This window comes from Etheostoma cragini, chromosome 4 (genome assembly GCF_013103735.1).
Source record: "Etheostoma cragini isolate CJK2018 chromosome 4, CSU_Ecrag_1.0, whole genome shotgun sequence".
Taxonomy (NCBI): domain Eukaryota; kingdom Metazoa; phylum Chordata; class Actinopteri; order Perciformes; family Percidae; genus Etheostoma; species Etheostoma cragini.
This window is the reverse complement of record NC_048410.1, coordinates 20107434-20116017: the sequence shown is the minus strand read 5'-3', so window position 1 is coordinate 20116017 and position 8584 is coordinate 20107434.

Genomic DNA, 8584 nt, shown 5'->3' with positions numbered 1-8584 from the left:
ATGACAAATCAACAGCAGAAAAGAGGGAAGTCTTGATGGAAAACTGATCATCACCCTACAGTACAGTCAGGTTTTCAGTAGGAGGAAATGAAAGACTCTTCCAGGCAGAAGTTCAGATAGAAACACTTTTTTCTGACTCTACAACTTACAAACTATAAATGAACAGGACTCAGAACAGACAAACTGAGACACAAACCAACAAAAGACAGAGGAACAGCAGGTGTAGGCATACACAGACTAATTAACAGGAAGACAAGGGCTGGACAAGACCATAATTGGGAACAGGTGAGAGCTGAAATGGAGGGAAACTTTCAAGACAGGAAGCGCAGACCATATAAGGGGATGGGCGGAAACAAATACACTACAGGTGGGTGACCACAGAGCACATGGGAAACAGCAAAAAGCACAAAACACAACACATTAAACCAAATGGCCACCAGGGTGGCACAAAGGCAGTCAGTCACAGCAGGATCTATGTGACTGTGTTGTTAAATCTGATACATCTTACAAACAACAATGGATTTAATCTCTATACAGGTGGAAAATAAAGTAGATGCTGTTAATGTAGGTAACATCAAACACTCGTTAGGGTTTGGATCATTATGCATCTGCTCTTTGTGGCTGATGTTTACGCTGCTTTTTGGCTAACATGAGCTTTTTTATGTGACCAAGTAATTCTGGTTTAATCCAAAGCCCAGAATGAGACTTATTTAAATATGTATAGAAGTTTTTCTGTCTTTTGTTTGGTTTCTTCATGAAGTGCTGCAGGTTTCCTGTTTTCCTGTTTTTGTCTGCCACCCTAATGCTCTTTGGAAGAGCACAGTGATACACCAGCTATCCATTTTAACACACCAAGTACATCTGTTCCATTCCCTGCTCAAGACAGGTTCTTTTGTGTCATACAATATGTATCGAGATATCTGCTTTTCCTTTTCTTTCTGATGGGTCCAAAATAAGAAGAAGAAAGGAAATATCCTTGATCTTTCTTGCACCTTTGATGAATGTGCAACCTTTTGAAATAGCCCAGGCTAGTTGAGAGACACACAAGAATGGTCCAAAAAATTCATTGCTTATCTATGGTGTACTGTACACAGTAAATTATTCATAGCTTTTAGTTACTGCAGACATTTACCAGATATATAGTATGAGGTAGTGTATTGCATGGGCTGTAGCTGTGCTATGATTTCCAAGCTCTTTGATTACACAACAGACAGTTTGTCTACCGGTGACTGTGTAGTGGTGCATTGCAAGGACTGTTAATGTTTGTCTTTTTTCTTTCTTTTTTTTTATAGTGCAATACAGGAGACCCACTTTAAAATCAAAAATGATGGCGCCATAAATGGTAACATACAGATAAATGTACACCATACAAATCAGCTGGCCTGTGGTAATGTGTAGACATTTTGACAACATCCAAATTGGTGGTCACAGTCCTCATTTATATGCATTTCTGAATTTCAGTGAAAATTAGTTTTTACCCAAATAGTTTCTAAAATACTACTAAAAGTCTTACAAAGTATCTTTTTTTACCCACCTGTTCATATTTGTCCACCATATTTTCTCAACACAGGAGCACATGCGGAGCACAATGTGGGATTCTCTGTCTGATGGATCTGTCACAGCCACATTAATCCAAATGTCTTACTGCAGATTCACTGCATTCAGAAAAAAAATATGCCTTTATGAGAATCCCCACCGCAGCCCACCCATTTAGACATTTCAATAATAAATGCTCCCTCCCTTCTAAATCTTCCCCATGGGTCAAGGGCTGATGTATGGGAGACCAGAGGGGACATATAGGATTCATTAGCTGGGCTAGAGTCTGCACAAATGGGAGGTGAATGATGGTGAGGAATGTTAACATCTTTGACATCTCCGACAGAGAGAAAACAAGGCACTTGCATTTCAGCCATCGTCAACTGCAGGCTGCAGCTAATTAATACTAAAACAAAAGAGTGTCTACAGGACAAGGAAAAAAGAAAAGAACGCTTACCAACAGCTCATTTTTGGTTAAACTTTGAGCAGACAGTGAAATGTTTTTGTAATCACTCATCAGCCTGGGCTGGTATTGAATTCCTGTTACACTATGCCTGCTTTGCATAGTGCAGGCCAATTACTCCAACTTGGCTGCTTCCCCTTGGAGTGCTAATGGAATTAATGGGATTTTGGCTTAAGCTAGTTGGATGTGGGTGACCGTACACTTACTAAGGGATAAAATCTGTGACAGTGAAGACGTGAAAACAAAACTCAAGATGTGTTAAAATCACTTTGAAGACCATCTTGAGGTCTTAACGCAGCAAGGTTGAAAAAGGGCAATGGGCATTTTGCTAATGAAACTTGATGCGCATTATTCAATGCATGCATTACAATCCAGTATTACAGCAGAGAGAGCACATTTTAGTCAGACTTTATCCATCAAACGATGGCTTGGTAGATGAAACCTAATGACTGAACATGTTCCATGATTCGGTCCTCTCTGTTTCCACTCCTTTTTCGCCAAACAAAAATTAATTGCCTGCTCACCACACAATACTGTATACAAAAGATCTATTTTTGTCATGTTACATGGTATATTGATGCATTCTAATTTAAAATGTTGAGATGAATGGACTGTTACAAGACTTTATTTAACGCGTAAGAAAACCAGCGTCCAAACTTTTGCAATGGACAGATAAATTGGAACTGGGCCATGTCCTTATCATATGTGGTCAGTATATGGCTACAAAACACGATCCTCAGTAAACTCCATCCCACAGAGGCCATCGCCCTCAGAACTGCAAAAGCGGCTCAAAGTGTTTCACAAATCCAGAGACAAAAGGCAAGCAAGAGTGAGCAATTTAGTGCTCGCTGCTTTGTGAAGGACCTCGCAGCCCACACAGCACCATTCAGTGGACTAAAACACAGGCCAGGATTACGCTTATCAAGCATCAAATATTTGGTCACTCAGACAAAAGCTTATTGCTGTGGGACAACTTTAATGGCCTGTGGCTGAGAGCAAAGAGGGGCTCTTATGACAGAGAAAGAGGGTGAGCGGAGGGCGAGAAAGGGAGGGGGCCTCGGCAGCACAATCACTACTTTCGATAATGGTGAGAGCAAATGAGGGAATGGGCCGTTAGGGTTAGTTGAGTGGCATTATCTCTTTGGACCATAATGAAAAGGAAGCTGCACATGAACCACAGGGTGAGAGACTGAACAATGGAAATCCCAAATTGTCCAGAGGTCTATGTGAGTTTCAGATGCTAATAATAGCTGGATGGATGAACAGTCTGCTGAAGGCTTGATATAAAGTACTGAGAAAATGTCATGGAATTCCAAAACTGTCAACAACAGACTGTCAGAAAAGCAGAAGGAGCCATTACAGTTGGTTTGGCACAGATCCATGAAATAAACTTTGATGACCTTGGAAAACAGGTGGTGTGCTGTCACCTGCAAGGACTAAATGTCTGAATCTGAATCAGCATTTACCACAATAACACACAATGCAAATTACTTTCACCTTTGCTCTTTGTTCCTGGTCCAATGTGTTTACCCTGTTCGGTATTTTAGATCTCTTGAAGTAGTTTTATTGCTACTTGGTTTCCATTTAATGGTAGTCCTTCCTATCTGTAATAATACCATTCAAAGCTGGGAAAGTGGCAACATTTCTGAAAAAGAAGTACAATGGCACCCCCAGGTTAGAAAATATACCATCAAACCCAAGTTGTAAACCGGAATGATCCTTTAAAACAAGGTAATACACTGGTCATGTTATTTTCTCATACTTGTTATTTTTGCCTGAGCAGCTTCATTTAATATCCACTCCAACATTCACGTGTCCACTGTCTTTTTTAGGCTCTTACTTTTGGAGTAAGAGAAGAAACCCTATTTGAGTTTCATCAATAACACTACTTTATCTACTCTTCTTTGCCTACAATACTTTAGCTCATTTCATGTAATACTTTTATCCCTGCGTCAACATTACACAGTTCACCTACATATTTCCACAACACTGATACACTCACCCAAATCCATCAGATATCAGACTCTTTCCCTGTTAATCCCTTTGAGAACTACACTATGTATATCCTGTTCTTCATTTTTCTTACTTGTTATTCTTATTTCTATTATCCTCAGCTCTCAATCTCAGTTTCTCTTCCTGTGTCTCTTCCCATGCCACTTCCTTTCACTTTTTTTCCACACTCTCCCTCACCTCCTCTTTATGTCATTCTCGATCTAAAATGCCTGCTCTCATATACTTGCATCTACTCAAGGACAATATATAAACAGGTGTAAGTGATCTCGCATTTCTTACTGCAATATGTTTCTTTTTCTATCTCTTTCTCTCTCTCTCTCTCTCATTGTCTAATTAAAAGGCATGCAAAACATTACATGATGACTCTGGGACTTAAAGCTCATCTCCTCGCAGATCTACAATAAAAGGGTCAATTATATGATGCAGAGTGCTGAGAAAAATTAAACCCACCATTAGCTGCTTTGCGCCATCTGTGTAATTGCAGAGTGCACATGCAGAGCAATGTCGTAAATTTTAGCCTGGTATTTCTAAGATGGGCATGCTTTGCTGAGTATGCTCCTGTCGGAGAAAAGCATAATTATTGTCAAGGAGGTCTGTCACAGTTAATCTAAATCACTGACGAGATGACAGTCTTGCTAACTATGTAGGGACGTTCTACTGTATAAGCACAAGATAGATGTGGGGTGTGTTTGTGTTCTACGGGCCAGGCTTTTGAAAGGACATGAAATAGACCAAAGCCTTTTGCCATCTCAAAAAAGCCATTTCTCTGCGTATTGACATTCCATATGAGTTCACATTCTAAGGCTTATCCTCTGTAGATCCCAGTTCTTTGCACTGATGTGGCAATATTCATTTGCACAAAAAAAAAACACAACTGAACACAACACTCCTACAAAGAAGCAGTCAAAGGGTAGGAGGTCAATCAGCCATTCTCCATTTGCGTTTGTTCTCAACGAGGCAGACTTTTCTGTGGAGTCTGAATACTAAAACGAGGACTGGTCTGTGATGTGGAAACTCCAAACAGGTCTCAATCGTGTCCCCAGAGACAGCAGGGGCTTCAGCAGACAAGGGAAGAAACGGAGACTGGTACTTTATTCATTGAAACCGCCCGCCAAAGTAAAGAGTTTAAAATGGGTGGAATTACAGGATCGATAGTGTGATTAGCAAAAGCCTTGTAGATATTGCGTGTTGTTGGCAATCCAATGAAATTGTTAGCTTCAAATTAAACACACAGGACAGAGGGGTGCTCCATTCAAATGTGGCGGCGCGAGAGGATGCAGACAGAGACGGAATGTGGACACCGACACCCTGGCAATTGTGCCCGGAGAATGATTTTAATTACAAATAAATTATTTTAGTCCCAATTACAAAGGTAGTGATGTATTTAAGGTCACACAGGTAAGTATACAACGCAGCCAGAGACCAGGTTCTCACACATTTTATTTCAATCAGATAAAAAAAAAAAAAGTTTAAAACACATTCACACCAAAAAAAAGGAGAAAAAATAAGTGTGCTGTGGCTTACCAGTGGAGGAGGAGGAAGTACGAGGGGAGTGAGGGATCCCAGGGAGGTCACCAGTGATCACAGCCATGAAAACAGGGACACACAACACACAGGAGAATGATACCACCACCCGGACACCAACACCTTCGCCGCTCAGTAACTAAAACGGGACACACACACACACACACACACACACACACACACACACACACACAATTAGCAGAGTTTTTCCACAAAAGAACTGCAAAATCAATACAAGGTTGTAAGGAAAAGAACAAACTGAAAGACATTCAACACAAGATAGATATTATAAATATATAAACTGCCAAAGCCACTAGTGGTTCCAAGAGGCAGTGCAAAACAAGACTATAAATTCAAAAGAAAACCCTCAGCAGTAAACAAAAAAAACAAAGCACTAATTATAATTAGAACACAATAGGAAGCTAACCAGAGAAACACAGATTTTAAAGCAGAAAAAGACTCACTAATGAAAAGAAAACCAAACAAAATATAATTGCAACTTTTAACTAAACTGAAAACAAGATAACAAAAGGGAAAAGAAACAATTTAATCAACCAAATTAACGTGGGGAGCCAAACCCTTCCACTACATTCACCCAGCTAAAACAATGGTTCACACGGAATAGGTGATAGGCACACATTGGTCCAGTGGCCGTGAGAATTGAAAAGGCGTGCAGCAATCGGTAGAAGCTGCTACAATACTTAGAATTTTACAACACAACAGCAGTCTTAAGCAAAGCAAGAGCTCGGACAAAGCAACAGCAGAGAAAAAGCAGCAGCTGATTGTCGCTATGCTAGGCGGCAAATCCCAGCTTCAGCCCGATTCCTATATTTACAAAAAGAACATAAAAATTAGCCCCAAATATCTGGTGAGGAATCCCAACCCATTTAGCCCACACACCGTTCACGCAGAGGTGGATGGCACCCAGCAGGAGCACCGGCAGCAGTGATCTTACTAGGTTTTCTGCGTTCCCTCTGCGAAGGGAACAGATGGACCCGCCAGCCGAAAAATCTACAAACATTCGATGCAATCAAAAAATGACAGCGGACGACAGCACCGAGAGGAGTGCAGAGGCAGCCAAACCACCACCCTACCCGTAGCCATAGACAGTCAAAGAAACGAACCAACAGATCTCCTTGTTCTGGACGGAGACCATTGAAAGTAAATGGAAACACTTTTCCGCAGCCTCCAACTGAGCTGGACGACGTAGTTGTGATGTGCGCAACTTGTCTAAAAGTTCTAAGTATTCTGGTAGCTGTTCCAAGACAAATCTCAATAATTCCCAATCAGCAAAGATGGAGAGCATAGGTATATGGTAGGAGATAACATAGGCACAGGCTAATTACGGCTAACTAACATGCTAGTCAACGTTAGTAACTGAACCTAAACAGCTGATGCAAGTCCAAACTGTCTGTGAGCTTCGGAGCCATAACGTGAGGTACCAGGTAATGGAGCCTGTTATACATTGTAGTGTTTCTTTAGAAATACACAATGGACAAATAGAGTCTTGAAACGCTTAAGATGCAAAGTTGTTCACTGTCAAAGTGGCGCCAAAAGGAATGTCAGTCAATGGGATTTGAAGTTCAAGTAATGGCTTCGTAGCATTAAAATGGCGGCATGGGAGCTACGCTTAGAGAGGAGAGGCTTACCCCTGTGCCTGTAGCCCAGCAGACTAGTCCCAGAGTGAGCGACCCGGAAATGTGGAGCACTTCCGTCAGCACAGCAAGAAAAGCAGAGGGAGGGCCAATAGCAGCTTTTATACCAAGTCCCGCTGTGCTGATTGGCCAAATGAGCGCCGAAAATTATGAGCCACACTCATACTGCTACACAAGGATGGAGGCCTGAAGAGGGTAGTGTGTGATAAAAAAGACCATTACACATCTATCCAGATAGATGTTGAAGCAATGCCCAAATAAATCTCATGTGGTTCCTACATATTATGTTCATCTCTTTTTCAACATTTAGAAAGTAGTGTATTGTTTGGTACAGAAATAAATCAGGATAAATGGTCATTTTCTATTTTCTATTATGGGTAAACGGCACTGGTGGAGTCTGAGATGATGAGGCTATGAGGCAGAGCTATTACATTAAATACATATCAGTACCTTACATAAAAATATCAGTACCCTACTGTAAAGAAGAAAATTGTGAACTATTTTATTATGTATTTGTTTTCTTAGGGATATGTCAGTATTGTTTTCCTTTTTCAATTTGAAAGCAAATGCATAAACAACAATTCTCTGAATCAAATAAATCATGTTCGTAAGCTCCTGTCATGTATCATAGGTACATATGTTGTAGAGCATCACTGTTAATTCAAGCATCACTTACATACCACGACTGCACGGTCATACAACCAACACTGATAACGCTAGTATCAAAGTTTGGTATATAATTGGTTGAGAAAATAATCCTTTACATATCATGTCCAACCAAAAATGCCTACAAGGCTTCAAATATAAGGGTTGCTGCGACTATGATTTGTTATTGCCCTCTATCCACCTGTTCATATTCAGCGTTGCAGGAGATGTTATCTGCACTCCTGGTTGAAAGTGCCAGGAAAGTCCTTCAAAACATGCATAATTTTATTATTTATGAATTATTATTATTTATTTATTCATGAATGGACAAAATAGATGAGGAATATAAACACCACGGCCAATTTATCTCACTGTAAAACCTTCTCTTGCATCTTACTTTGGTGCCAATAATGCATCCTCATCAGTGCTAGAGCCTTTTTCTGGCTGAGCCCATATGTGCGTGTAAAAGTCAGTAAAACAACATCTTTGACTCTGGTTGGGTTCAAATTTAACCGAAATTAAATTATATTGGTTTTTTTCAGCCACTGCATATATATATCCTCTCTGTTAAATTGCTTTGGTTATTCCCCCTATCTTTGCATAAAACAGATTTAGGATGTTGTTTGTTCTCCTGCAATGTTCAAAGCTATATGTACAGCCAAATACATAATTTCGTTTTAAACTTTATTTGCATAACCCAGTAACGTCACCATTCTATCATTGCAGGTGATCACACAAACAGCCAGAC